Genomic DNA, 24089 nt, shown 5'->3' with positions numbered 1-24089 from the left:
TTTGAATCGGCTTGGGCAGAGGGGGCGCTAGTATGGGGGCCATGCTTTCAGATGAATCGAGAGACGCGGTAAAGATGTTATCATTAAGGATGTAGTTTTTTTTAAAAAAAAGCTGTTTTTTAAATATATGACTAGTTAGAATGTATGTAATACATGTGAAATTGACGTGTATATTTCGAACGTTTGTATGTTTATGTATGTTTCATGAATGTAACCTACATAAGGGATATATACTGTACTTCTTGATATGTATTTTTTGTATACAACTGTAAGTCACTGTAACAGGGGAGATCTGGACTGACTGTCTGGCACATCCGTATTACTGCAGGTAGAGGGCAGCAGTCTCGTGGGATCCGCCTGTCGGCCATGGCGATGACACGGAGAGGTAGGGAAGAGGGTGTGTGTGCTTTCCCTCTCTCTAAGTGGCTGAGGGGCGGGCCTTGGGAGACTGCTCGGCCCATAAGAACTGGCTTGGTGATGCACTCGGGTGGCCGGGTTGGGGAAAGTACAGTGTCGCTGGAGGAAGAGGCCAGCGTGAAATAAGGAGCAGGCAAGCCCGACTGAGGGGACAGCCTTCTGTAAAAATAATTTAAAAAAAATTAAAAGAAATAATTACGTACCCGAGGGGTCGTGTATAGATATACGGGGAACCCTGGCCAACCCCAGTGTATAAGCACAGCGGAGTGTAGGACGGAGACCCGTGCTGACCGGCTTAGCGGCAGTGGGGGCACTGCATAAGCAGCACTTTTGTTTGTAGTTTTATTACTGTGTTTTATTTTCCCCTTTTCTTTCGCCTTTTCATTATTATTTTTGAGCACTTGAAGGTGCACGGACTGGGATACCTGTGTTGGTAACCCCGTGCTCCTGGTTTACTGTCGGCAGTATCCAGACCACGGACAACAGCGCCCTCTGCGGGCTAAAGTAAATAAAACAAGTAATAAGAAAAATAAATAAATCTGGGCACCTGTGCGGTGTTTCCAAATAAAATCTTCTGTCTCCTGTGTCAGTGGATACCCTCACCCTTCCACAGTCACCCTTGGGTAAGGGCGTCTGCTAAGAAATAAATAATAATATATTTTTTACGTTTTATTTGCTGAACAGAGCGCGGCTGCTTTTTCCAGGGAGATAATTTTATGTTTTATTTAATTACAAAAAAACAATGGGGTAACTTTTCCAGGGAGCTTGTGCTTAGAAATGGTTTTAACGTATCTATTGTTTACATCAACCAGGCCATACTGTCCTTACACCCCCCTCACCACCAAGTGTTTGTATGCTAATATTCTCATTGTGTTGTTACGTCTGTGGTACAGAGACAAAATAAACAAGTCTAAACAAGTTTAAACTACTTTGAAAGCCCCAGCATTTTAATTAAATACATAAATGTAATTGGGTAGTTTTATATTTATGAGGCTGTATCTAATAATGAAGTTTGGGGGTAGTGATTGCTGTGTGTGTATGTGTATGAGGGGCCGTTCCGGACAAAAGTCTGTCAAAAACGGCGAGTGAAGGGTCACCTTTCCACGCGCAGGGAATCAGGTTTCTGCGCGCAGGGAATCACGTTTCTGCGCGCAGGGAATCAGGTTTCTGCGCGCAGGGAATCACGTTTCTGCGCGCAGGGAATCAGGTTTCTGCGCGCAGGGAATCACGTTTCTGCGCGCAGGGAATCACGTTTCTGCGCGCAGGGAATCAGCAGGCTATGCTGCTAGAGGGGAGGGGTTACTTTTGTCGTCACACAAACATATTTTGCCAGAGGAGGCGATAAAAAAAACTAAGGAGCTAGACATGTCTTCACATTCGAATAGTAATGTAGCCCGGGGAATCGCCGAAGAAATAATTAACAACCCGGAAATCCTTCAACTTCTGGAAAGTGCCCTGAATGGTGAAAACAATCGTATGCCTACTACAAGACAGGAGACATCAACTATTGATGAAGAAGTTTGTCAATTGTTTCAAGGGCGGAATGCGGTCGCTGATCGTCCCGCTCAAAATAATTCCCCTGCATTCAATATGCAAAGAAACTTTATCAGAGCCGGAGCAGTTCCAGGGATTTTAAATAGAAGGGCCAGGTAATTATTATTATTTCTGAAAACATATATGCAATTCATTTCTTAGGTTATGCTGCTAAGGACTATTTTAATTTGATTCAGAAATACATACCTCCAACTCATGATTAATACTTCTACTCTAGTGAAAGTCTACTCATTAGTATATGCAAAAAGATAAATAAAATAAAATAAATAAATAAAATAAACGATGTAAAAGAACCGATTTAACATCCCGTATTACACAGAATAATGTAGAAATGCAATGTTTTGGACACAGTAGTAATAAAGTAATTAATACCCATTATCTTTGCTTTGTAGTCGCCCTGGGTAAGGGCATCTTCTAGTACTAAATAATAAGAACAAATGTAGCCCTATTATTCTTTCTTTTATTTGTATTTATTATTTCCGAGCTGTATTTGTATTTTAGTAGCTGTATTTACATATTACAAACGGAAGGTAGGATTACAATGGCACCAACAATTGTAAAGCTTTTAGTAAGTTAATTTCTAATAATGAGGCCTGCTGTTCAATTTAATTCAACTGCTAACTGCAAACCCCCCCCCCAAAAAAAAGCCCTCCATGAAAGCAAATATTTTGGGTATTAGTTACATTATGTTCAAAATATTGCGTTTGCATTCTTCTTCTTCTTCTTCTTCTTCTTCTTCTTCTTCTTCTTCTTCTTCTTCTTCTTCTTCTATTTCTTTGCAGACACCCTTGTCCAGGGCGACTTATAATTATTATATTATTTTCACATACAATTACCCAGTACTACAGCAGTGAATTATACAATATTTATCTTTTGGTTGTATAATACAGTAAATATGACTATTATAATGTATATGTATACATATTGAAATGTGGAACTAAATGTATGGTTTATGGGCCTATTTTTGGGGGGGGTGTAATTTAGGCTATATTAATATTAAGTGAATATGAGGCAAATGTAACCAGATCTTCATTTCCTGCAATGCAAAAAATTTTAAAATCTGCTCATGGAAGTAATTTATGGGCATTGTCATATCATTGTAGTTTGTACAACTGCATGTCAGTTTGCTTTAGGAACAGATGAGAAATAAATGAGTTGCCATTAAGTGATATATGTTAAATCTACTGGGTTGATGTTTTGCTTTTACTGTATATATTTTAATTAATTATTAATTTCTTAGCTGACGTCCTTATCCAGGGCAACTTACAATTGTTACAAGATATCACATCATTTTTAAATACAATTACCCATTTATACAGTTGGGTTTTTACTGGAGCAATCTAGGTAAAGTACCTTGCTCAAGGGTACAGCAGCAGTGTCCCCACCGGGGATTGAACCCACGACCCTCCGGTCAAGAGTCCAGAGCCCAGAGCCCTAACCACTACTCCACACTGCTGCTCTTTCCTTATAGGTATATCATGAATTATACTAAACAATATACTATTTTGAGTAGAAAATCCTATTTTAAGGCTAGTTAGTCCTGAGTAATATAATGAATGCAGTGGTCATAACATTTTTAAATATATATATTTTGCATAGAAAGAGACCCAGAAATGTTTGTGGCCCTTTCCACAAAGATGTTTGTCTACTAACGGGTCCCAATGACACAGACATCCCGAAAGGCAAAATATGCTTATACCTGGCAGAGCAAGGGCATCTGGTTTTAGGTGTGAGATTTATGAAGGAGTGGGAGCCACATGAGGTGCAAAACCACTTGCACACAGTCTTTGAAAGAAACCTGACAGAAAACATTCAGTGAGTAAAGGAAGGCAGTCTTTGTAACATAAGCACTTTATCATTTGTGTTAATATAATGATAATTGGTAGTTAAGATTTAAATATATATTATAATGTTGCATTTTGAAGAAGTGTGCTTTAGCTTATGATGTATTCGGTTTCCTAAGACCATGATATATTTTAGCTTGCATTCTCTATTCTTGTAGATTTGAAATAATGGTGACACTCCACAACAAATTAATAAAGCCAAGTCTGGAGCGAGACCAAAAGATGAATGGACTGTTACTAAATAAAATTTTCAAGGACAAAACTGTGTACCTTCGTCCATCTTTACAACTGCTGGTCGTTCCTGCAAATGCAATGTTTCTATTTGTTCGAATGTACAGTATATAGAAATAGCGATTGTTAAAGATTGTAGTCATTCATTCACAGTCTTACTGTATTTATTTTTAAAAGCAACTCATTCAGGCACTTTAGTTTTCTAAACTTAATTCACTACAGGAGTTTTTTTTTTTGCAGAAGAACAGAGGTACTCTGTCAAATAATGATGATGATGATATTGAAATAGATTTGACTGATTCCAGTCCACCAATGAACAGCCTGAATGTAACAGTTCTTCAGGTCATTGAGGATGCTCCTTCAGAACTCATAGATGCTCCGTATTCGACAGCAGGTTCAGATGGGCCTCTTATCATAACAGAAGAAGAAAATGCCACAGTTTCCAGGGTTCTTGATTGTCCAAGGCAAGAAATCACACCTATAGTAATGTGCTTACACTTTATTTGATCCAGATTGTGTATTATGTCCCAGTTGTATGATAAATAAAAATGCTAGTTTTTTATTTTTACAAATATTAAGACTTTAGCTATTAGTATATCACAACAGGTCATAGTCTTTCTTGAATAGCAACAGATTTGCAGGTCATGCTGTGAAATCGGTGCCACAATACCTGGACTCCTATCAAATCTATTTTCTAGTGAATGGCAGTATGCTGCTTTATTTGTTAATGAAGAGCTCAGCGAAAGCTTTGAAGATCCAATACCCCTTTCCACTGGTATTGAAACATCCCACCATGAACGGTAAAGTTGCATTTGTGTTTCATACTTCCTTCCTTATAATTAGTGCCCTGTGTTTTTCTCTACTTGTTTTTTTAAACCGTGTTTCAGTTGATTAAAGTAACACAATGGGGTGAGTGTTAATAATTGCTTAATTGGTAGTTTCATGAGGACACTGTATCGGCATCTTGCGGTGCAGGTTGCAAAAAAACGCAAGGCCCTACTTGTAATACATTCAGATTTTAACTGTTAAAAGGGGGACCATTGTAGCTTTTATCTGTAAACCATTTAAAATTAAAGACAACTTTTTATTATCTTTCCTTTTATATATATATATAAATATTTTATATTTAGTTTGATGTATAGGTATATATTCTTATGAGTTCAATGTAGTTTTATTTGTCAGATATTTCTTTGATTTTTACATTTATAGTATCACAGTCAAGTGTTTCTGACAAGATATTTGATACAATATCTGCTAAAAATAAATAATTATTTTCTTTTAATATTTCTTCTTATTTCACCAGAGACATTGGGGATATTCTCTGTGAGCTGGCCTCCCAGATTGATACAGAAAATGTTTCCCTGTTTAATATCAGCCGGAATCACCTATGGGAAGGAGCGAAACGAGGCTTTAAAAAAAAAACTTTCTTACCTTGCAAAAGGCTTTCGGTGAAATTTATGGACGATATAGGAGTGAGCGAAGGAGCCGTCGACCTCGGAGGACCAAGGAGAGAATTTTTAACCATGCTAATGGAGTCCTTGCACCAAGGAAGCCTCTTTGTAGGACCAGACCATGCCAAGTTCCTAAACTACATTAGTGGATGTAATGAATTTATGCTTTTTTAATTCTTTATCATTACGTTTTCTGTCTGTCTAAGTCTAACATTCTTTATTTCAGTGATGGTCTCGGATGACTATTTTTATGCGGGTATGACTATTGCAACATCACTGGTTCATGGAGGACCTGGCCCACAGTTCTTATCACCAGTACTTTTGGAGGCGCTTTCAAGTACACCAGAGTTCACATTTGTGGCAGTGCAAGATATCCCTGATATGGACATAAGGAACAATCTGGAGAAGGTAAATATTTGCCAATTGTGTTTGCAAAAGTCTAAAATCTACCATCATATTTACAGCTTTTTCTAATCTTATTCATCAATGTATCTATTGATTAGAACAATTATTCACGTTATATTGCACAGGTATGGAGTGACATTACTGTAAAATAGTATGTACTTGTATTTACCATTATGAATAAAAAAATATGACTATGAATCGTAAATATGACCACAAAAAAAAAAAAACAGGAGTGTGAGTAAAAAAAAAAAAGCTACATTTTGGATGGAGATTATATGCTCAGAAGTCCTAATCAATTGTTCCCACCATTAACAATCTGTGACTTCTGTGATGTATTTTTGACAGTGATATCACACTCCATCCAACTCATAGCTTTTTTGATTCATAGTCATATTTTTTTTTATTCTTGTAAATAGTACAAAATATTTGACAGTAATCTCACTCCATAACAGATTGCCTGGAAATTAATATAAGTAGTCTTTTCTTTGCAAAATGTAATATGAAAGATTTATAAAGACAAATTGCATTTTTATTTTTTACAGCTTCTAACTTACCAGGAAGAACATTCAAACACAGCAAACTTATTTGAACCAATCCAAACTCTGATGCAGCTGGCTGGAACACACAAAGTTATCCGTAATGCTGATGATTATCGCAAGGTTGCTGAAGAAACTGCACATTGGTACATTTTTGGAAGAGCACGGGCAGCATTTGAGAGGTACACTCATTCTGCTCGGCCCTGCCCTGTCCTGCTCGGCCATCCCCAGCCATGTGCACTTGGCCCCCTACGTGGCTCTGTTCTGCCCCGCTCTGCTCGGCCATGCCCTGCGTTTGGCCCTGCTTTTAATTCTTATTAAACAATGCAAAGCTGCAATGTAGATTTTATGTTTGTTGGTTAACTTTGCTTTGCATTATAAATGAAAGGTAATTGGTTTTTAATTAATTCATTTTGATGTTTATTTTTCATTTTTAAGAGGGCTGTAGTGGGGTCATTAAAAACAATGTGCTTGTTCAGGCTCGGTTTATGGTTGGGCTCTTTGTTCTCTGGCACTGTACGATATCCATATTTCCCACAGACTTCACTACAGTGGTCTGCTCTTTTTATCTTGTGATTTTGTACGAAATGATTGTTTTAGTAATTGTTATTTTTAACACACAGTAAGGCAACTGTGGAAGGAAGCACCCTTCTGAATATTAAATACCTCCCTCGTGGTGTCATTTGCATACATTTCAATGGCATTTGTCCCCGGTATATAGTCCATGTGTTAAAAAGCAGATAGAGCATGGAGCAGATAGCACATGGTAAGCTGAATCAGGCCCTGTTTTTAATTCTTAAAATGTCCATTCTTTTTCAGATTAAAGGAAGGGCTGAAAACTCTAGGTGTACTGGATGCTATGACCAAGTATCCCAATGCATTCAAGCATGTCATGTGCTACACAGAAGACACCCTCACAGCCAAGACATTTGATAATATTGGGATTTCTTGTTTTTCCTGGTCCTGGGGAGATCTGTGTGTTCTGTTTTTTTTCCCCCAACTCAATGATTTAATTGCACCCTTCATTTAACTAATACTTTACCTAATCTGAGCTTTTTCTTTTCTTTGGAGCTCTTAAAGTGAATTTGAAGTTACAGGTATAGAAAAGAATTGTGAAACACTGCTTTAACCAATTTATCAGTTTCAAACAACAAAAACTAAATGGGCAAGTGATTTGATCATGTATTATTTCCATGGCAAATGCAAATTTATTAATATTAAATATTATATGTATTAAATATATTTGGCTCAGCACTACTTTTTATTATTAGTCATAACACAAAATTGAATGTTTAATAATGGTTTTGAAAAAAAAACTGACAAGCAGGGGTGTGCTCTAAATTACTTTAGTGGGCCAATGATGTATTTATTTATTTATTGATATTTATATAGCGCTTTTATCAAAGTGCTTTACAAAGTGTAACAGTACAGTATAGGATAAATGAAAATTGTATTAAACAAAGGAAACTGACAAATATGTAAATAAATGAATTGCTGGGAAGGGCAGGAGAGGACAATAGACAAACAAAAAGACAAAAACAAATCTAATTGGAAAGATGGTATGGAAGGATTCGGAGGTGAATTAGGGTAGGCCACAGAAAATAGGTGGGTTTGAGGGAGGAACGGAATGTCATTGGGTTAGGAGACTGCTTAATATTAAGGGGGAGCCTGTTCCAGTGAAGGAGAGGGGGGGGGGCAAGAAGAGAAAAGAGAAAACACAGTAGTACGTTAACAGAGGTAAGATTGAATCCAAGATAAAGGTGTACCAGAAATACCAAGATTAGACAGAGTGGTAGAGAGGACAGAATGATCCACGGTGTTGAAGGCTGGCGAAAAATCAAGAAGAATAAGACTAGAGGAAAGGTTTGCATGCACAGCATTAGCAGATGGTTGTGATCAGCAGTAGAGGAGAGAGATGTGGCAGAGATGGAGTTGAAGATAACAGAAAGGAATTGTTATTGGAAAAAGGAAGAAGAAAGAAAGAGGACAAACAAAGGAGGTTTGCTAGGAACTATGGGGATTGAAGCTTTTGACCTGGACAGGCTACTAACCCAACTTAAAAGGGACGGGGATGAGTCTATCCTCCGACATATGTAGCATCGGGAGTGATACAACAACACCGTTTTTGCAATTAATTGAGTTGGAACGTAATTATTTGTATACAACACTATCTAACATTGTTTATCACATAATCTAAAACAAATAAATAATGATTAATACCACTATTGTCATCATCTGATAATGGATCACAAAGAGATAGAAGCTCCCTGTGGTTTTCAGCGCTCATTTGTATTGTATTATGTGGAACATGAATGTATGTGTCTGTCTCATTTGCTGTAATTGGGCCTGCATGGTCAATTCCATAATTATCTAAGCCACTCAGAAGATCTTGTGAATTTACTGTAGTAAGATCTGAAAGTATTCCAGAATGCCATAATGCTAAGGGAGACATTGACTGAACAGTGCTAAGTCGATGGTAATTCCACTGGCGAGTGAATTCTTGCACAGAATTTCCTATTCTTGCAATGTAATCAAAGTGTAATGCACATAAATCAACTTCATTTGTAGAATCTAAAATTCCAATGTTTTCCATGTACATAAACAATTGCCTATAAAACTCAGAAACCACTCTGTTCACTTCACCCCAAAGACGCTCTACTCTCTGGTTGTGAACACTTCTGCCTGCAATAAAACTTCCTCTGTTTCTGCCACGGCTCATAATCATGTATCTAGCAACATCAATGTTTTCACCACCTCGATCCCCTCTAACTCTCAGTGGTAACCCATACCTTGATACACCCTCTTCAAAGAAATTCAAAACAGTAGCTGCACAATTGTTTGTACAGCATGTCAGGTATATAATCATTCTACTGTAACCATCAATGCATCCACGGTACACAAATCTCCATGAAATAAGCTTGTGATTTGAATCAATGTGCCTGAAATGACAAAAGAAAAAATAGAAGTTTTAAGTATTAGGTTTCCATGGTTTCCAATAAAACAATTTACACATAATGTACACAATGGACCTTGTGAATCCACAACCAAATAGTGTTATATATATATATATATATATATATATATATATATATATATATATATATATATATATATACAGACGTGCTCAAATTTGTTGGTACCCTTACAGCTCATTGAAATAATGCTTCATTCCTCCTGAAAAGTGATGAAATTAAAAGCTATTTTATCATGTATACTTGCATGCCTTTGGTATGTCATAGAATAAAGCAAAGAAGCTGTGAAAAGAGATGAATTATTGCTTATTCTACAATGATATTCTAAAATGGCCTGGACACATTTGTTGGTACCCCTTAGAAAAGATAATAAATAATTGGATTATAGTGATATTTCAAACTAATTCGTTTCTTTAATTAGTATCACACATGTCTCCAATCTTGTAATCAGTCATTCAGCCTATTTAAATGGAGAAAAGTAGTCACTGTGCTGTTTGGTATCATTGTGTGCACCACACTGAACATGGACCAGAGAAAGCAAAGGAGAGAGTTGTCTGAGGAGATCAGAAAGAAAATAATAGACAAGAATGGTAAAGGTAAAGGCTACAAGACCATCTCCAAGCAGCTTGATGTTCCTGTGACAACAGTTGCAAATATTATTAAGAAGTTTAAGGTCCATGGAACTGTAGCCAAACTCACTGGGCGCGGCTGCAAGAGGAAAATCGACCCCAGAGTGAATAGAAGGATAGTGCGAATGGTAGAAAAAGAACCAAGAATAACTGCCAAAAAGATACAAGATGAACTCCAAGATGAAGGTACGTCAGTTTCTGATCGCACCATCCGTCGCTTTTTGAGCAAAAGTGGGCTCCATGGAAGAAGACCCAGGAGGACTCCACTTTTGAAAGAAAAACATAAAAAAGCCAGACTGGAATTTGCTAAAATGCATATTGACAAGCCAGAATCCTTCTGGGAGAATGTCCTTTGGACAGATGAGTCAAAACTGGAGCTTTTGGCAAGTCACATCAGCTCTATGTTCACAGACGAAAAAATGAAGCTTTCAAAGAAAAGAACACCATACCTACAGTGAAACATGGAGGAGGCTTGGTTATGTTTGGGGCTGCTTTGCTGCGCCTGGCACAGGGTGCCTTGAATCTGTGCAGGGCACAATGAAATCTCAAGACTATCAAGGCATTCTGGAGCGAAACGTACTGCCCAGTGTCAGAAAGCTCTGTCTCAGTCGCAGGTCATGGGTCCTCCAACAGGATAATGACCCAAAACACACAGCTAAAAGCACCCAAGAATGGATAAGAACAAAACATTGGACTATTCTGAAGTGGCCTTCTATGAGTCCTGATCTGAATCCTATCGAACATCTATGGAAAGAGTTGAAACTTGCAGCCTGGAGAAGGCACCCATCAAACCTGAGACAGCTGGAGAAGTTTGCTCAGGAAGAGTGGGCCAAACTACCTGTTAACAGGTGCAGAAGTCTCATTGAGAGCTACAGAAAACGTTTGATTGCAGTGATTGCCTCTAAAGGTTGTGCAACAAATTAGGTTATTAGGTTAGCGGTCCCATCATTTTTGTCCATGCCATTTTCATTTGTTTTATTATTTACAATATTATGTTGAATAAAAAATCTAAAGCAAAGTCTGATTTCTATTAAATATGGAAAACAATGGTGGATGCCAATTACTTTTGTCAGTTTCAAGTTATTTCAGAGAAAATTGTGCATTCTTCGTTTTTTGTGGAGGGGTACCAACAAATTTGAGCACGTCTGTATATATTGTAACACAAGAAATGGAGTTTTAAGCGCGGTTGCGCTAATTTTTAATAAACACACAAAAAATAAACAAAACACAAACAAACACCTAACTCCGATTTGGAGCACTTACTACACGTTTTATGCAGGTCCCTGACTAGCTCGCAGGACGGCTAAGCCGTTTACCTGTCATAAAAACCCCAAAACTACACAAGTTCAATGCTTACGCTTACGCTTACGACTGCACGGAAGCAGGGCACCTCTCTTCTGCTTCCTTCTACTCAGCAGCCTTGAGCAGACTAGCTGCCTCTCTTAAATACCCTGCACCTGGTTTTAATTTAACAATAGCTACCAGGTGCAGGGGATAATTAATAATAAAACAATTAACAAATCAATGAAACAATAAACCATTTAAACAAAATGTGCATACGCACATGTTTTCTTCAGGGAGGACACTAACCCCCTCCCTGATGTGTTACAATATATATAAATTTAAAATCCTTAATCCCTAGCAGTACAGGACTGCTGGATTTATAATTTACCTTAAACTTTATTTTTACCTTAAACTTTCCTTAATCATTATATAAATGTTTCAGTTCCTACCATAAATGATTAGGTCCAAACTGATTATTAATTAAGGACAAATATCAGTCAGGTGTTCAGATAAAATACCATGTAAAACAGTCCAATTCAGTTAAATACTATGTAAAACAGTTTTTTTTCTGTAACTTGTTGTCACAGGATGACAGGCGGCAAGGTAGGGAGACTCGGAGACAGGCGGCAGGTGAAAGCGCTACAGCGCGTATTTATTAAACAAAACACAACAAAATAAACAGTTTAAACAAAAACAGATCACCAAAGACCAACGACCAACGACCAAAGACCAAAGACCAAAGACCAAAGACCAAAGACCAAAGACCAAAGACCAAAGACCAAAGACCACCTCTACACTCTCCAGAATCCTAACACCAACTAAACCTGTGCTCTCAGTGCTCCCTTATATACACACCTGTGCAGCAATTTACACCCACTTAATCAATTAAACCCTCCACCACATTCTCACATGTTTTTAAAGTGCTAGTGAATTAACCCTTTAATTACCCACCACCACTACAAAACACACATATACACCCACACTATAAACATAGGGCAGTACCCTCATTCTGCCACACTTGTCCTATAATGAAATCCTGCAATAGTATTTACTAGTGTATTCCTTTTAATGTCTGTCAATGTATGAATTGGTCTGTGTACATGTTATTTTTTTGGTATTATTACTTAATGTATTTTTTTTTAAGAAATGCATTACATTTCACTATTCATCAAATAAAAAGTAGATTTTTGAGACAACCAGTCTAAGGTATTGTTCTTACTGGGCAGCAGTGTGGAGTAGTGGTTAGGGCTCTGGACTCTTGACCGGAGGGTCATGGGTTCAATCCCCAGTGGGGACACTGCTGCTGTACCCTTGAGCAAGGTACTTTACCTAGATTGCTCCAGTAAAAACCCAACTGTATAAATGGGTAATTCTATGTAAAAATAATGTGATATCTTGTAAGTCGCCCTGGATAAGGGCGTCTGCTAAGAAATAAATAAAAAATAAATAAATTACTTCACAACTGTCCAGGACGGATGCTAAAGTTGACAAAATCCTTACATGTTCTTCGAGTAAACGATGTAGATGGTCAAATGTATTAAAATCATTAGTATCTAATGCCTGTTGAACTTGTTCTAAACAGTCATCCAGCTCCAAAAAATATAAATTCAGATCCTCGATATTGTCAGTAACGGAACAGATAGCGCACAATACTATAATTAAAAAATGTATACAAGTAGCCATTTTTCTTCTGTTTATGACGATTTACTGATTTCCTTGTGACAATTCATAAAGCCGACTCCTCCCTCAAAGAAACCTGATTCCCTGCGTGCGGAAACCTGATTCCCTGCGTGCGGAAACGTGACCCTTCACTCGGGGTCTTTAGTAAACTGAAATCTTAGCGGCCTAAATTGAAGAAGGCCTATAAGATAGAGGCGTGAACCTAGTGCACTTTATTACTGCCTTCTAATTTATTTTACAGTAAACAGGTCTACTGTATTTGATTTTGCACGACCACAAAGCATATACAGAGACCGTGCTTCCTTTTTTCTTTCTTCAAACTCGCACTTGAAGTACTAAAAATAACCCAGCCAAAAACGAAAAAAAAATAAGTTAGTTTTATTTTCTAAATAAAAAAATATATATCTTTATTGTTTTACTTAATTTATTCGTAAAATATTCCATGTACAAAAGGTTTTTTCAGAGTGAACTTCTCGAACATGCAGCCGTCATAGAGGGAAAAATATTGGAAGCTTGCCTTGCGTAATGAAAGAAGCCAGGCATGCCACAGGGCGCCCCTGGGTCCTACAATTTGATATTTTTTTTAGTATGTCCGAGGAGTTAGTCTCTGGCATCACTGAAAACCATAAAATATATAGATATTTAGCCCCGCCCCTTTTGATTGATTTATGACCCCACACCCCACCCCTATTGGTTGATTTATGACCTTAAGCCCCACCCCTTTCCACATCTTTGAGTGATTTATGACCCTTAAGCTCCTCCCCTTTACCCACACTTTGATTGATTTATGAACCTTAAGCCCCTCCCCCTTTTCCCACACTTTGAGTGATTTATGGCTCTAAAGCCTTGCCCCTTTTTCCCACGCTTTGAGTGATTTATGGCTCTAAAGCCTCACCCCTTTTTCCCACGCTTTTGAGTGATTTGTGACCCATCCCTTTTTACCGGACATCCGTCAAAAATCACCCTCCCTAAAAATGGCATCTGTTGTACCCTTATTTTATAGACTATTACAAAGAAAAGATAGAAAGAAAGAAGAGAAAGCAAATTGTATTGTAATGCAATGTTTTTTGACTATGTTTGAGACCCTCCGTAACAATAACCAGGGGTTATTACCATACAGAGAGTCCCTAAACATTTTTTTACTATGTTTGAGACTCTCCATAACAACAACCACAGTTATTACCATACAGAGAGTCCATAAACATTGACACGAGTCTCATAATCAGTATATTATACACATACTACACTGAAAATTAACCCATAATAGCAAGTCTCAAAGGCGCCGGGCCCTACATTTCGGTTGGATTTCCAGGCCGTGGTAGGTAGCTGTGTCAATTCCATAATAAACATGTTTCCATCTAATAGTTGATTTTAATATTACAACATGTTCCAAAAAACGATTTAAAGTTGTTTTTAAATCCAATAAAGGTTAGCACAGGCTGAATTGTAAAGGTTTTAGGGTATTTTAGGAGCCTACCCATAATGCCCTGTATTTGCATACTGGTTTCTATTAACTTTACAGAGAACTCTAAAAAAACTATTTAAAATGTAATTTGGACATTGATAGATGTTACCAATATGTTCTTTGTATTAATGTGAACTTTTTAAAACCATACGCGACGTGGTTAGGTACAAGAATAATCTTTTTCTGTTAAAAATGTTTAAATGCTGCATTATTAAGCAAGCCGTCTACTGCCACCTGCTGGTCGAATTGAATATTGCAGTGGCTGTATTATTAAGCAAGCCGTCTACTGCCATCTGCTGGTCAAATTGAATATTGCAGTGACTGTATTATTAAGCAAGCCGTCTACTGCCATCTGCTGGTCGAATTATTATTATTATTATTATTATTATTATTATTATTATTATTATTATTATTATTTATTTCTTAGCAGACGCCCTTATCCAGGGCAACTTACAATGGTTACAAGATATCACATTATCTTTACATACAATTACCCATTTATACAGTTGGGTTTTTACTGGAGCAATCTAGGTAAAGTACCTCGCTCAAGGGTACAGCAGCAGTGTCCCCACCGGGGATTGAACCCACGACCCTCTGGTCAAGAGTCCAGAGCCCTAACCAGTACTCCACACTGCTGCCCCTTTGAATATTGCAGTGGCTGTATTATTAAGCAAGCCACAGACCCGTGTCTGTAGCTCGTTTTTAATATGTGAGCATTGGTTTCTAATTATTTTCAAAAATAAATATTGTATGAAATGCGTATTTGAAAGCGAAAACTAATGTTTTAATATAAATAAAAGTATTTTCGATAGTTTCACCGTGCCTACATCAGCGGACTGTAAGAAAAGACGCAAGGCCATGTCTAATTGATCGTTCTGTGTACTGTATTCAAATGGGGGTAGACAGCTCTTTGAAAAAACAAATAATTAATAGAGTGAAGGTAGGGTAATGGCTAATCTAATTATGCCTCCTTCAGGCAACAGTATTTAAACCCTGCACGGTGCCGATCCCGTAAAACCTTATTTTGGATAAAACTCTACTCCCTGCCTGACTGCTGATCTGCGTTGGAAAATATCGTATGCTTTGGACTCTCTAAAATAATGGATTACTTCGACAGCATATTAGGTATGTGCATTTATTTTTAAAATTGTTTTCAAAGGTGCCTGTTTAAAATGTAAATACCGTTTGTTGTCTGATGTTTAAAAAATGTTTTGGTTACTTTAGTACTCGTTTTGTCTGTATTTTTTAGAAGTTGATAGATGTTACCACAATTTTATCTGTCTTATTGGGCTTGGTTTAAAACCATAAACGTTGTGTTTAGGGCTAAGAATCGTCTTTTCTGTTAAAAAATAATGGATTACTTCGACAGCGTATTAGGTATGTGCATTTATTTTAAAATTGTTTTCAAAGGTGCCTGTTTAAAATGTAATACCGTTTGTTGTCTGATGTTTAAAAATGTTTTGGTTACTTTAGTACTCGTTTTGTCTGTATTTTTTTAGAAGTTGATAGATGTTTCCACAATTTTATCTGTCTTATTGTGCTTGGTTTAAAACCATAAACGTCGTGTTTAGGGCTAAGAATCGTCTTTTCTGTTAAAAATGTTTAAATGCCGCAGGCTTAAGCAAGCCACAGACCCGTGTCTGTAGCTCGTTTTTAATATGTGAGCATTGGTTTCTAATTATTTTCAAAAATAAATATTGTATGAAATGCGTATTTGAAAGCGAAAACTAATGTTTTAATATAAATAAAAGTATTTTCGATAGTCTCACCGCGCCTACATCAGCGGACTGTAAGAAAAGACGCGAGGCCGTCTTTTTCTGTTAAACTGTATCAGTGCTGCATTATTAAGCAAGCCGTCTACTGCCATCTGCTGGTCGAATTGAATATTGCAGTGGCTGTGCCCTGGATATGTGTAAGGTCCTCTAAAAAACGATTTAAAATGTAATTTGGACATTGATAGATGTTACCAATATATTCTTTGTATTAATGTGAACATTTTAAATCCTATATACTTTATTTATTTATTTATTTATTTATTTATTTATTTATTTATTATTTTTATTTTAGCACTGTTCTTATAACGCAATCACCCTCAGATTTCACAGCTGTGTCGTGTGATCTTCTGCCCGGTTCTCTCTGTACAGCATCCCAAGATTATAAAATATTTTCAGAAATTATCAGCAATATTAGTAAGTCTTTTTTATTTATTTATTTATTTTTTCTGGCCCTTTTAACTTATTTATTTATTTATTTATTTATTTATTTATTTATTTATTTTTACAGCTAAATATTCCTCTGACACTTCAGCAGTCGACGATTCATTCCATTTCCTGGCCGATAACATATGTAGCCCCAGTCAGGAACGGCTTCTAGTGGCTGAGTTAGAGGCTTTAGTAGATACTAATATCAGTAAGTGTTGTTTTTTTCCTCTCAGAGTTTTAATTTTTCTGTGTGTGTGTGTATATATATATATATATATATATATATATATATATATATATATATATATATATAAACGCTGCTCTTCTCTAATACAATTTTCTTTTTAAAACTATAGATGCCTCACCTCTTTCAAAGCCTGTCAAGGATGTACAATTAAACCCTTCAGATCCTGATAAAGTCTGGACTTTGGAAGACTTTGTTGTCAACAAACCAGGCCCCCCCATTAAGGGTAAACTGAGTGCTAGGAAGCCTCCAGCACGCCCTAAAAAAGACTCTCATGGATCAGCAGTCACCCCTAAAGATCGCTTTATAAACCCCCTGGCAAAATCTCATGGTGCGTGTATTAATACTTATTTATTTATTTATTTATTTATTTAAAGCGCACATCTCAATAAGTCTCTTTGTTTTTATCTTATACAGCCCCACAAAGGAAAAAGTCTTGTAGACCCGGAGCAGTTGGAGCACCCCCAACACTGCCCAGTTCCTCCAAGTTCTGCAAAACCCCAGCATCCCCTGGTGATGCAGGGTTCAAGAGAAACCTAATTACTGACAGTCCTAAGAAGACTCCTACACATCCTAAAGAAACCATACACGGCCCGGTAGAAACCCCTACAACCCATTTCAACTCTTCTAGAGACATCTCTCACGGTACGTATATAAGACCTCTTTCTTTCTTTCTTTATTTATTTATTTATTTATTTTTTAAAAGCGGAGGGTTTTTTTGCCAACTCTACAAGCCTGTATGTCTTTGTGGCAAAGTGCCCCCCCTGTGTATGTTATATGTTACGTGTTGTGTGTAAATGTTGGTGTATAGGCATTGGTACACGGGATATAAGCGGTCTGTGTTTCACGTGTGTGTAAATTGTATATTTGTATTTAGGCACGGGGATGGCACATCACATCACTTGCAAGTAAAAAGTAATATGTGAGCACGGGGAATTGCACTTTAATTAATTCACGTGCAGTTGTACCGAGATTCCAATTGAATGATTGACTAGCAATCGAATCTCGGTACAACTGCATAAAAGCTGCATGTTTTCACTCACTGGGGGTTAGGTGTTCGGTGAGTGGAGAACGGGAGAGAGAGGAGAAACTAAAAAGTGAAAGAAAGAAAGAACGTAAATATTGCTTTACTCACCGTGTTTGTTCGTCCCTGTTTGTTAGTGTGTGTTCGTTTTTGTTTGTCTCTTTATTTTGGCGCAAGTGCCGTGTCCAGTGTTTTTGTGTTTAAAACCTTTTATTTTCTGTTTATTAAATGCTGAGCGCGATCACGCGCCCAGCTTATACCAAACCATATCTCTCTGTCGTTTGTGTTCCTGTTTCTGGTCTGACGCCACCCACTCCGGCCGTCTTTGTGACAGTCTTTCTCTTATTCAGCCCCACAAAAGAAGAGAGGACGTACCCTCCGATACTCTTGCGCATCCCCTGTTTTACCTGGAAGCTCTAAGATCTACAAAACCGCTGAAAGGATATTAATCATTGATGACACCCGTCTGAAGAAGGTCTCTGTAGCTACCCAGACTGATTCACCGCCGTTCCTTGTCTCAGATAATCTTAACCGTCTCAGCCTTATCTTACAACTCCTAGAAGGTAACATTGAACAACTTATACCTGTGTTAAGATCATTAAAAAACATGTCTGATAAAAAATGACTAAAAAAGATAGAATGAAGAGGGACAATGCTGCCGATGTTCATACTCTGCTTAATGCTAAAAAGACTACTGTTAATACCTCTCTAAGACCTGTTCTAGATGATGCATCTAATTTAGATCTTAGCAATAGTTTGGTAACTGATTTGGTAACTGATTCCTTGTAATCTTGAAGATATAACACAACTGGTTTCTGAAACGTGTGCAAACATTCCATTACCTGATTTTGATGAAGAAACTCCCCCATGTACTCCTATTACTGTAAAAGTTGAAAGCTCTGTAGTTAATCCTTTGTATGATCTAGAGTGTTTGGATGCTGCTTTAGCAAAATTGTCTGCTGCCTGCACTGTCGATAATGAAAGACCTGGTACTTCAAAATTGTTTGCACCCTGCACTGTTGATAATGAAAGACCTGGTACTTCAAAATTGTCTGACTCCTACACTGTCGATAATGAAAGACCTGGTACTTCAAAATGGTCTGACCCCTGCACTGTTGATAATGAAAGACCTGGTACTTCGGGTATGTCAAGGCCTGGTACTCTACCGATCCAAGGAGGCGGTCTTATAAGAGATGCGGACGCTGATAGTAGTCAGGAATCTTTTTCTTCAATTGATAGCGCTAGTATGAACTCTTCAGAAGAGTCATCTGTTGAAAACACTGAGAATGGGTTACAGATTATTCAACGCCCTCGCTTTAATAACACAGAGTTGAGGTACAGGTTTAATTTCAGACGGCTGTATGATCTTGGTTCTTATGGTGAAATGTTTGTGGTAATGCATGAGGTTTTAGAAAGTATGATAGCCTCAATTAGGGAAACCCTGAAACCTGACGACGTTGTACAACTAGAGTTAAGAGCTGATTCGCTGGATATCTCGGTATTTCAAAACATGACTGGTGCTACTCTGTCTATTGATGAATTTCTCCTCCATATTGAATCCCTGCTGCAAAGTCATAGTTCAATTCTGGCTGATGAGACCCTGATGCTTGTAGTGAATGTTATCCGTTGCCCCCGAGGCGGAGGAGTGCGGCGCGGTTTATCAGCCATTATGAACAGCGATATCATTAAAAAGAAAGCCCTACATCTCATCATCTGTTATAACAAAGACGATCAGCTGTGCTTTTCTTACTGTTTAGCGGGTTTGATGCTTCCTAAAGATGATAGAACGCATAGTGCATGTATGGTTGAGGGGTTAAAATTGCAAGAAGCAGTGGGTTTGACTAAAGATCAGATGGTTTCATTTGCAGACATTTCTAAATTTGAACAGCTTCTTGAAGTTAAAATCGTAGTGGTTTACAGATGTCCTGAAACAGATACTTTTGCAAGATACGAAACAACCCCCCAGCTTAAAGCAAAGACGGTGTTTCTGTTTTTTCATGACCAGCATTATTACGGCATTGTAAATTTGAAGGCTTTTCTGGGTGCCCGTTACTTGTGTAAGCACTGCTACACGGTCTATAGCAACAAAGCAGGCCATCAATGTGAGGGCTATTGCAATGTTTGCTTTCAAGACTCCTGTGTTCCGGATCCTCAGGGAAAAGTTAAATGTGATGAGTGTCATAGAAATTGTCGTTCACAATCTTGTTATGATTTTCATAAGGCTGCATGGACCCCTTCCACTGTTACTTTAGATCTGATGTTTTCACATTGTGATACCTTGAAATTGTGTGAATCTTGTTGTAGGTTAGTCACTATCAATCCTGATAAACCAAAAAAGCATATGTGTTTAGCAGCGCAGTGTAGGACATGTAAGGTTCCGCTGGACCCTGACTTCCCACATAAATGCTTCATATCCCCTCTCAGGGCCCCTGAAGTGTCTACGAATTATGTCTTCTATGATTTTGAATGTAGACAGGAGGACGGTGTTCATGTACCCAATTATCTGCATTGCATCCATTTGGGTGGCGTCGAATGGTCTTGGGATGGAAAGGATTGTGTGAAGGCCTTCTTTCAGAGATACTGTAATTACAGATATAAAGACTATACTTTTATAGCGCATAACTCAAAAGGTTATGATGGTTATCTGCTCATGAATCATCTAGTACACAATGCCATCACCCCCCAGATTATATCTCAGGGGAGCAAGCTGATGTGTTTCATTGACAAAAACTTTCAATATGAGGTAGATTGATTCTTTGAACTTTTTACCTATGCGGCTGAGCGCTATGCCTAAAGCGATGAGATTTGATGCCGCTAAAGGGTATTTCCCACATTTCTTCAATACTGCTGAAACCAGACCTATGTGGGCCCGTACCCGGAGCCTAAGTACTACGGTATTCACCAGATCATGGTTAAAGACCGTGAGGACTTTTATGCATGGTATGCGACCGTTAAGGATGGCGTGTTTGATTTCAAAAAGGAGATTGTGTTTTACTGTAAGAACAATGTCGAGATTTTAAAAGAAGCGTGTATCCGTTTCAAAACAGAAGTTTACAAAGTAGGCGAGATTGACCCCTTCCAATGCACTACAATCGCCTCCTTGTGCATGGCTATGTACAGGACCAAATTTCTGCCTCAGAACACAATAGGTATTGTACCCGCTGATAATTATGCAAAGCAGCAGAAGAGTTTTTCAAATGCTTCAATACAGTGGCTGTTGTATGTTGCTGAAACTGAAAATATATACATTCAGCACGCTTTGAACGATGGTGAGAAACAGTTTGGGAGATATTTTGTGGATGGTTACGCAGTTGTAGAGGGTGTTCCTACAGCCTATGAATTTGCAGGCTGTTTCTACCATGGCTGCGCCGTGTGTTACGACTCTAATGACAGCCATCCTTTAACTAAGGAATCGTGCGGGACGATGTTCCAGCATTTTAACGCTAAGGTTAAGATGCTGAAAAAGGTCTATGGTCTAGATGTACGGGTGATATGGGAACATGAATGGAATGCTTTAAAAAAGCAGGATCCGTCGGTTCAGACTTTTGTGAGTAAATATGAGGGTCCAGAACGCCTTAATCCTCGCGAATCCTTATTCGGAGGCCGTACGAATGCTATCACGTTGCATTATGTAGCTAAAGAAAACGAGAGGATAGAGTACTACGATTTCACAAGTTTGTACCCCTTTGTCCACAAGACCAAGACGTATCCCATAGAACACCCCACCATAATTTATCACGACTTTGAGGATTTGAGTAATTACTTTGGTCTGTTTAAATTAACAGTGTTGCCCCCTAGGGGTCTGTATTTTCCGGTGCTCCCCTCTAGAATCTGTGGTAAACTGATGTTCACCCTTTGTCGCACTTGTACAGAGACACTAAATCAGACAGAATCGTGCACCCATGATGAGGCTGAAAGATCCTTAACAGGAGTCTGGTGTTCTGTGGAGGTGTTCAAAGCCCTTGAGAAGGGTTATACGGTGACTAAAATCCATGAAATTTGGCATTTCCCTCAGACTTCTGATACTCTGTTTACAGGGTATATCAATGCCCAAGAGAGTTCTGGGTACCCATCTCAATGCGTTGATGACCAGAGCAAAGAGAAGTACATCAGCGATTACCTTCTCAAAGAAGGTATAGCCCTAGACCCTGAGAACATTACAGTGAACCCTGCCAAAAGACAGATTTCCAAACTGTTTCTCAACAGTCTTTGGGGGAAGTTCGGGCAGAAAACATCCCATTATCCACGACGTTGGTTAGAAACCCTGCAGAATTTTTTCAGTATGTGTTTTCAAAACGCTATAAGGTTTCCCATTTTTTCTTTGTCCGTGAAAACGTGGCCCAAGTGCAGTGGCGCTACGCTTCTGACTCGTACACACCCCCTGGTAATGTAAACATCTTTATCGCGGCCTTTACAACCGCATACGCTCGTTTAGAACTGTATGACCTGATGGATCGCCTACAGAGAAGGTGCCTTTACCATGACACCGACTCTGTAATCTTTGTGAGCAAACCAGGAGATTGGAACCCCCCGCTAGGTGATTATCTAGGGGAATTGACCAGTGAGCTTAAACCGAGTGATTACATTACAGAATTTGTTTCAGGGGGTCCTAAAACATACGGCTATAAAACAAAGGACGGCAAAACATGTCTGAAAATTAAGGGCATAACCCTTAATTACAAAAACTCCAAAACTATTAATCTCTCATCTCTGAAAGATTTGGTTCAGAATTTCGTGAGTCCTGATCGAGACACCCCTCCTGAAAAAATCTTGATCGAAGGGACCCAAATTCACAGAAATAAAAAAGAGTTTCAGCTAGAAAATAGACCACACAGGAAAACTTTTCAGATTGTGTACAATAAGAGAGTATTGAAGTCTGACTACACCACATTGCCCTATGGATACTGAAGGAGGTTTTGATGTACGTCTTTCCATCCCTTTTGCAGCAATCATATCGGGACCCTCTAGTTCAGGGAAAAGTTTTTTTGTGAAAAAACTTTTAGAAAACTCTTCACAGGTTCTGTTGCAAATTCCTGAGAATATAATATACTGTTATAGTTGCTGGCAAAAATTATACGATGAATTAGCTTGTAAATTTCCCAATTTAAAATTTGTTGAAGGTATACCCGCATCTCTCTGTGATGATACCTTACTCCCCCCTAACAAAGTCAATTTAATCATTATTGACGATTTGATGGAGGTAGCTAGTGAAAATGATGAAATACAGAAAGCCTTTACAAAATACACGCACAATAGGAATTTATGTATATTATATCTAGTACAAAATTTGTTTTTTCAGGGTAAAATGAGTCGTACCATAAACTTAAATGCTAATTACATGATTCTTTTTAAAAATCCCAGAGACAAGCTGCAGATTAACACCCTAGCGAGACAGATGTACCCGCGAAACTCTAATTTCTTTTTAGAAGCTTTTGAAGATGCGACAAAACAACCGTACGGTTATCTCTTGGTAGATTTAAAAGCACAGACCCCTGAAGATTATCGGTTACGAACAGGTTTGTTCCAACCTGATTGGCCTGCTACCTATATTATGAAAAAACCTAAGGCTAAGAGGTTATAAAGGGTTGTAGATACTTAAAAAGATTATTTTATCAACAGCAGACAACATGTCGGCTAGAATAAAAAGAAACCTCCCCCTCTTAAAAAGGTTAGTCAGCGGGTCTTCTCCCCAGAGAAGAATCGTTTTACAAGAGGCCTCTGATGATCTTATCAAATCTATTGTTGAAATAGCCATAAATACTTTAAGGGGGAATATTCCTTTGACCAAAGCCCAATTAAAAAGACTTAAAAAAGAAAAAGTTGTAATAAAGAAGTTATGTAATAAGAAACAACCTCTAAAAAAGAAGAGAAAAACAGTAAACCAAAAAGGAGGTTTTATAGGTTCTTTGTTAGGCATTGCCATCCATTTTTTATCAGATCTTTTAACAGCAAGACGTTAAAAGTATGGAGTATGCTCAGAAAATGTACCTCGTTCCCCAACAACAGATTGACAGACTACGACAAGGCCCCTCCACTTCTCCTGAACCTATTAGAAAAGCAGTGGAAAGCCGTCTTGATAACGATATGAAAAGTGTGTTACTGAGAACTGATATTAGCGATTATGAAAAAATTAAACTATATGCTGCTTTTTT

General features: G+C 38.0%; 1 long non-coding RNA gene across 1 annotated transcript; it reads left to right on the top strand.

The window, feature by feature from the left end:
• Positions 1-4773: 4773 nt before the first annotated feature.
• Positions 4774-5834, top strand: LOC117428062 (uncharacterized). The gene is made up of 3 exons (XR_004548263.2): positions 4774-4846; positions 5350-5648; positions 5724-5834. It is a non-coding gene; the product is annotated as an uncharacterized LOC117428062 (long non-coding RNA).
• The last annotated feature ends 18255 nt before the right edge of the window (positions 5835-24089 follow it).

The sequence above is a fragment of the Acipenser ruthenus genome, chromosome 21 (assembly GCF_902713425.1).
Source record: "Acipenser ruthenus chromosome 21, fAciRut3.2 maternal haplotype, whole genome shotgun sequence".
Classification (NCBI taxonomy): domain Eukaryota; kingdom Metazoa; phylum Chordata; class Actinopteri; order Acipenseriformes; family Acipenseridae; genus Acipenser; species Acipenser ruthenus.
This window is presented reverse-complemented; position numbering and strand designations above follow the sequence as displayed.